The sequence below is a fragment of the Palaemon carinicauda genome, chromosome 28, assembly GCF_036898095.1.
Source record: "Palaemon carinicauda isolate YSFRI2023 chromosome 28, ASM3689809v2, whole genome shotgun sequence".
Lineage (NCBI taxonomy): Eukaryota > Metazoa > Arthropoda > Malacostraca > Decapoda > Palaemonidae > Palaemon > Palaemon carinicauda.
This window is the reverse complement of record NC_090752.1, coordinates 70,773,593-70,781,092: the sequence shown is the minus strand read 5'-3', so window position 1 is coordinate 70,781,092 and position 7,500 is coordinate 70,773,593. Positions and strand designations below refer to the sequence as shown.

Sequence of the window (7,500 nt, the reverse complement as noted above, 5' to 3'; positions counted from 1 at the left end):
GCAAAGCTGTGTTCTATGATAAGTCTTTAACAAATATATCATTCAGATTATTAACAAATCCACAGCCTTGATCAATTATTAGAGATATAAAAAAAAGGGATTAATTTAGCTCATATGGGGGGGATAGCATCCTGGGTTACTCTTACCCCTCGGGAAAACTAGCCTAGGCCACTTTTTCCCAGACGGGAGAAATAATGAACGGCATTGCCAGGTGTATAACTACTCGGTCTCTCCCAATTCATCGGGTCGGGGAAGAGGGAATAATCATATCCTGGTGAAAAGGGTTGTCGTTGTGAAAGGGGAGTTATTAAGAAAGTTTAAATTTGTACGCGAGCGTGCATATATAAATATTTAGCCGTCATTTTTGAGAGGTCGAGTATACTAGTTTTTTTTATATATATAACTAAATAGGCTTCTTCCTGCTTTCCTTTCCCCAGCCTCGGGGAGACGCAATCAGCCAAACCTTCTGGCAGCAGTTAATGGATGCAAAACTCTTCCGACATCATATAACTCCCTAAGGTAGTTGAGCACCTTATCGCATGACCTCAGCTCCAATAACAGCATATCACACCGATGTGGTAACGTCGCTGACTGGTGAACGCCAGACTGGGGTTCGAGTCCCGCTCAAATTCTTTGGTTCTTTGGTCGTTGCAACCTCACCATCCTTGTGAGCTATGGATGGGGGGAGCCTACAGCTTTCTCTGCTGAGGCACAGGCAACCACTGCCTGACCCTCCTTGGTCCTAGCTTGGGTAGAGAGGGGGCTTGGGTGCTTATCATATGTAATATGGCCAGTCTCTTCTAGGGCATTGTCCTGCTTGCGAGGGCAATGTCACTGACCCTTGCCTCTGCCATTCATGAGCTACCTTTAAACCTTTAAAAAAGCATTGTTTAAAGGTAGTAGGTTGCCCAGGGCACCAGCCACCCGTTGAGATACTACCGATAGAGAGTTATGAGCACCTTTGACTGGCCAGAGAGTACTACATAGTATCCTTCTCTCTGGTTCCAGTCTATTTTTCCATTGCCTACACAAACACTGAATAGTTTGGCCTATTCTTTAAATATTATCCTCTGTCAACACACCTGACAACACTGAAATTACTAAAATATTTTTCTTCACTGTAATTGTTCAGTGGCCACTTTCCTCTAGGTAAGGGTAAAAGAGATTCTTTAGCTTTAGTAAGCAGCCCTCCTGGGAGAAGGACACTCCAAAATCCAACCACTGATCTCTAGTCTTGGGTAGTACCATAGCCTCTGTACTACGGTATTCCACTGTCTTGGTTAGAGTTCTCTTGCTTGAGGGTACACTCGGGCACATCTTATTTCTTTTCTTCTTGTTTTGTTAATTCTTTTTTTATAGTTTATATAGGAGATATTTATTTCAATGTTGTTACGCTTCTTAAAATATTCTAATTATCCTTGTTTCGTTTCCTCACTGGGTTATTTTCTCTGTTGGAGCCCCTGGGCTTATAGCATCCTGCTTTTCCAGCTAGGGTTTCACCTACACCAGCTTTTTTACCATCACTTTTTATTGATTGATATCGTTTGTTATAAATATAGACTAAAAGGAAGTTGAATTCAAAATCATAAAAGTTAAATACCTTTCAGATGACCTTCTGAAATAAATGTAAAAAAAAAAAAACCGAAAAAAAAATCTTAGTACAATACATCCTGTCCAGAACCTGCCATCCTTAACACGATCCTCTAACACTGAATTACTCCTCGTTCTCCGCATATCGTTTCTTCTTAAACCAAACTTAATAATGAGACAGTTAATTTCAATAGCCACAAAACTTTTTACATACATTCAATATACATCATTCACTTCCATTACAAAAAGTTACCACATCACTCCTTCCATTTATTTCCACCGGCCATCCAGAGACAGTTCCGGTCTCTTGCCAATCTTTTGCACACTTCTATGACTCACCATTTCTCTAAATCTTATTGTCATCCCTTATGTTTACTCCATATGATTTCACATTTCAACCCAGGCTATTTTTATGCCCATCTTACTTTTGATATTAATTGCTGTAGAGAATCTTAATCTTACTAACAATTATTCTCAATTTCCTCTGATTGCAAACACTTTCAACTCTTAACGGTTACTGAAGTCCCTATCATCACAGTATTATTTACAAACGTAGACTATTCTATGTAACATGAACTGTTGATCAAACATTTTAAACATACTATTTCTATGATGATATCATCATCATAATCATCTCCCGTGCCTATTGACGCAAATAGGCCGGGTTCCATGACCACCCCTCAGGATGTTTTCAGCTAACTTTTTTTTTTTTTTTTTTTTTTTAAACTCACATTCACTAAATCAAGAACATATCGACCACCCTCAACTCGGGGCTGTTCTCACATAGGGGGCCAAAACCACAGTTTCACATTACGCTAGACCCCGCCTCAAATAAATATACTGTACATTAAACCTTATATGGGCTGTCAAAAATATTGACTTTCATGAAATTTTGCAAGGATTATTGTAATATATCAAGAAACATGTGTAAAGAGCAAAAATCATAATAGTATAATGAACATTTTGAAAGTAGTACAAATTTTACACATACAAACAGAAAAAAATCTGGTTTTTATCATATTTTTCTTAGGAAACGAAGTCCTCTCAGGGGAAAAAAAATAACTAATCTATGGGTAAATGCTTCATATAAAAACTACTTAAATATAATTTAAGATTTCTTTTGAGTCTATATTCGCAGTTGTAGGTAGCATACAGTAAACAAGGGGGGTAAATAACGCACATGTTTTCACAAACTTTAAAAAACAGGAATTAAAAAATGTCCACAGTCCACTATTCCTGACTTGGCCTACTTGCATACTGCCTGTATCAAATGTATTCATCTAAGGTAAATTGAGTCATACTAAGCTAAATTATACTATGTTAGCAAAAGTGAATGACTTATTTTATCTTCAAACATTTTTTTTTTTGTAAAACTAAGAATTGTAGATTTTTTAAATAAAAAAATTCCTGTCAATAGCACATGATTGATCACTGCCTGATTCATCATCTTCATCCTCGTCAACAACAAATTCATAAATATCATGATAATCACTTATATTGAAATCATCACACTTTGCATTGTCATTCCCTCATGGAACAGGCGTCTATGTACCGGTGGCTGTTATGTACCACCGGATTCTATGTACCATCCCTGGCTGCTATGTACCATGCATGGCTGCTATGTATCTGGCTGCTATGTACCTCAAATAGTATTAACACATAAGTACCTTATATAAATTGTAATATTAAACTTTACAAAGTTAATATAAACCATTACAAAGTTATACCCAGAACGGTGGAGGACTCTGAACCTACCTAACTACCTAACAACATAGAAAAAAAAAAAACAAGCTAGCTGAGCAGTGGCTCAGCTAGCTTGTTGATGGCTGGAGGTGAACAGTTACTGAACTCTATGCCAGATAGAGTGGACAGAGGCACAAGGTTCGAAGCCCCACCATGGCTCCTTCGAGATTAGTGGATCTGCTCAGCATTTACTTCCTAACTCTAGTGGACGTGCACTCTGTCATCCTTTTTATACCACCATGGCATCAGCGGTTTCCCTATGCTCAGTATGTGGATTGTGTGTTCGCCCTAGACAGTGACGGATGCAACAAGTGGTGCCACTGCTTATGTGGTACAGAAATATCACAATCTGAGTACCAGAATATAAACAGACGATTGAAAGCTGGTCAAGTTTTCATGTGGTGTTGCCCAGACTGTCCTGACTGTATGGAAGTTTCAGGTACAATTATAATTATCTTTTTGATTTCCTATTATCTTTATCATAATTATCTTTTTGTTTTCCTATTATCTTTATCATAATTATCTTTTTGTTTTCCTAGGCCCGCTGATAAGACCATAGAGCTGGTTTGGGTGTGTGTGTGGGGGGGGGGGTCCTCACTTTCATTTGAATGCGTCAACATATTCATCACACCAGTTGCAGAAACCTCATTAGTTGATGAAGCGTTACCGACAACTATCCTTGCAGACACTCCTGTGACCTACAAAATTGTTTCCGGTGGAACAAGAAAAGGCAGCTCTCTCCTCGCTGATTCATTGGGTTTTACGTACACCAGGAAGCGAGAGTCGTCTGTATTAGTAAAATGGATGTGCCACTACCGTGGTAAAAAGTGTTATGCAACAATTTCACAGCAAGTAGGAACAATGAACTTCAAAAGTGGACACCACCAACACACACATCCTGGGGATCCTGGTGCTGAACTCAAAGTATCAACACGAGCTTTCGTTAAAAAGTCAGCTTTGGAATGCCCATTTGCATCATCTGGGAAAATAGTAAAGCAAGCACTCTCAAGCTGTGAAAATTCAGATGTTCCCTTACCAAATATAAACACACTAGTCAGATGCAGCAATCACACCAGAGAAGGACAACGTCCAAAACACCCTGAAGATACCAGTTTTGAATTAAACAGAGATAATGTTCCCCAGGACTTTCTTCAAGCTGATCTATTTGAAAATGGGCAATGGCATCTCATATTTGCAACGTCTATTCAGTTGCAACACATGTCCAAGTCTAAAACTTGGTACGTGGACGACCCTTTTAAACTTGTTCGTACCCCTTTTGTTCAACTTTTATTTGTCCACAGTTTTATAAAGAAGGATGAAATTTTGAAACAGGTTCCATTGTGCTTTGTCCTAATGCCAAGAAGAAAAAAAAAAGGACTACGTACCTGTCCTAAGAAAAATCACTGAGTTAACACCAACATCAGTTTGTGAAGTTGTTGTGGATTTTGAGAAAGCACTATAGTCGGCAGTGCGAGTGTGCCTTCCCGAGGCTTCCATTCATGGCTGCTGGTTTCACTGGGCCCAAGCATTGTACCGAAGAGTAAAAACATTAGGTCTACAAAATGCCTATATTAATCAACTCACTGTAAGACAATTCATTCAGCAGTTAATGGCGCTGCCAAACTTACCTCCATCACATATAGAGCCAGACTTTTGCCATATCACTAGCCAGCCACTTCCTGATCAACGATTAAAAGATCTCATTACTTACTATAATAAAATATGGATCAGGAATGAGATGCATCCTCCACATTCTTGGAGCTGTTACAAACGCCCTGTTCGGACTAACAACGATGTAGAAGGGTGGCACCATGCGATTAACAGAGTACATTAACATGTACTTCTTAATTAGTATTCTCCATGATGAATCCAGTAGAATTCCCATCTTTGTAAAACTAGTTAAACAAAAGAAAATGCACGTATACCAAAGGAAGCATGCTGTCAAAAAGCAAATTGCCCTTGATGACCTCTGGATGAAATATGAGAACAAATTCATATCAACATCAGCCTTTCTAAACCGCTGTGCCCAACTGATGGATCATGTAGATGAATAAGAATGTATTAACAATGTGCAGCTTGCTGAATTTTATTGCTTCACAACTTTTAATAAATGTATACAATTTATTGTTTTGTGTTTTATCTCCTTGTGTGTTCTTATTTCCTTGCTTAGTATCTGGTACACAGTAGCCTTGTTTGGTGCATACAAGCCAAAGTAGTGGTACATAAGAGCCAGTACATAGCAGCCCAACAATGGTACATATAAGACAAACAAGTGGTACGTAGGAGCCGGTACATAGCAGCCGACGGTACATAGCAGCTAGCATTCCTACTAATACATTCATGAGATCTTTGGAGATGATGTCTCCCTCTAACCATAGCGGTTCAAGTTTATTTCTGTCAGAATTTATGTGAAAACCAAACTCCTGACGAAATGGTAATTTCGGATACTGTTCATGAGCTCTACTCTAGATGCACACTTGGTAATTAATTCTCTTCACATGCTGCACAAGACCTCTTTTGCATGGAGGAAACTTTGCAAAGATCATAAGTGACTGCTGGTCGTATACTCCTAACTATGGTAGACCCACTGAGTTTCTTGGCCTTTATTTCTCAGGCTTCATTAAATTTCTTTATTCTGTAAACAAAACGATACAAAATGCATGTGAATTCTTCAATTCATCTCATAACATTCATGCCAAAAATATCTAAGGAATGTTAATTTTGGCACAAGAGTATGATTGATCGTATCTTTCCTATGCCTTTGAATGCAGAAGTACATTCTGCACCAGTGAAGGCATGAAGAGGCAAAAGGGCTATAACGTGGTCTTGAGAATAATTTTCTGCTAACCAGTTAATTTTCATGAGTCGTTTCCCCATATTTAGGAGGATGTTGACTATGAAAGACCTAGCCTAATAGAGAAGAATGAAAAAAATATAACTCTCACTGTCTTGATGTGTGATAGTTTAGTCTGAATGTAATTGATATAAATACTAACCCTGATATTAGTTTCTTCATGGCTGAAATATACTCCCGGCAAATGCTGTTTGAAAGCCTTTCCCTCAGCTACTGTCAGTTTAGTATATAGGCTTCACCTCCCTCACTGAAGATTGTAAGTTTTATAAAGATACTTTTTGTAATATCATGAGCCTAAGTGGCGATGTAGTAGACTGATGAAAGATTTCTTGTTGTCATCATTTGTGAGAAATGTTTTCCAGTCTATGGGACGGTGAACATTCAGTCCATCAATAGCCTCTTCAGTCTCGCTTGGCCAATTTGAGAAAGATGAATTTGTCAGCTTATGTGCCAGTGGTATATACGGTCTTAGCCTCAGTAGGTATATTCTGGAAAATCTGTTCTGATATAGTTTCCATTGCAGGGGTACGTCTTTCATATTAAAGGGGGAATTAGCATCCTAAATTGAAGCACATTCATTTGATGGAAAGAGCTTTCCATTTTCAATATTTATGATCACTTAATTCATTCCTTAAGCTTTGTTTGTTCTTATAAAGTATCCATCAATTGTTGCTATGGAATATGGAGTTGGAGACAGGGGATAGGACATAAGGTCAATAATGCTAACATATCTTTCTTATTGCTTTGTTTTGATTAATACTTTGAAAAGGGACCCACTTGTTGCCTTGTATTTGATTTCTTTATTTGTTGTTACAATACTTTGTGAAACAACTCTGGAGGACATTGTTATGAACTTGTTTCTCTTGGTAGCTTCGAATAAAGATATATTTTTTCACAAGTCAGTCGTTTTTCAAGTTTTCTTTCTACGAGTGGCCTTTACTCCATGCGTTTGGAACATCATGCCGTATTTCTTCAGACATTGATGCTCCCGAGGATAAACATGTCAGAAGCTGCGAGATTTCAAGTTGAAATGGATTGATAAAACTCTGAATTGCTTAATTGTTCGTAGCACCCTTTTTCACAGGTATGAAAAGTACCAATGACTATGATATGCCTTTTGTATTTTTTCAGGCTCACTCCATATCAGAGGGAAGTTTTTCATGCAAACACCAAGATCAAATGTTATAATTGTGTAATCTTGTCCTACTTCGGATGATGCTTCTTGACCGCACCTCAAACATTCTTGAATTGTTTTGAGGTCCTTAATTACTGCATTAATCATTGGATGATCCCCAATAGTTGTGGTACAGTTT

At 38.1% G+C, this 7,500-nt stretch overlaps 1 protein-coding gene and 1 pseudogene across 1 annotated transcript in view; one reads left to right on the top strand and one right to left on the bottom strand.

Moving 5' to 3' along the window:
- Window positions 1-7,500, bottom strand: part of LOC137621656 (uncharacterized) — a 217,435-nt gene that overhangs the window by 129,721 nt on the left and 80,214 nt on the right. The gene's annotated exons all lie outside the window — the stretch shown is intronic.
- On the top strand, window positions 3,573-5,167 carry LOC137621881 (uncharacterized; annotated as a pseudogene).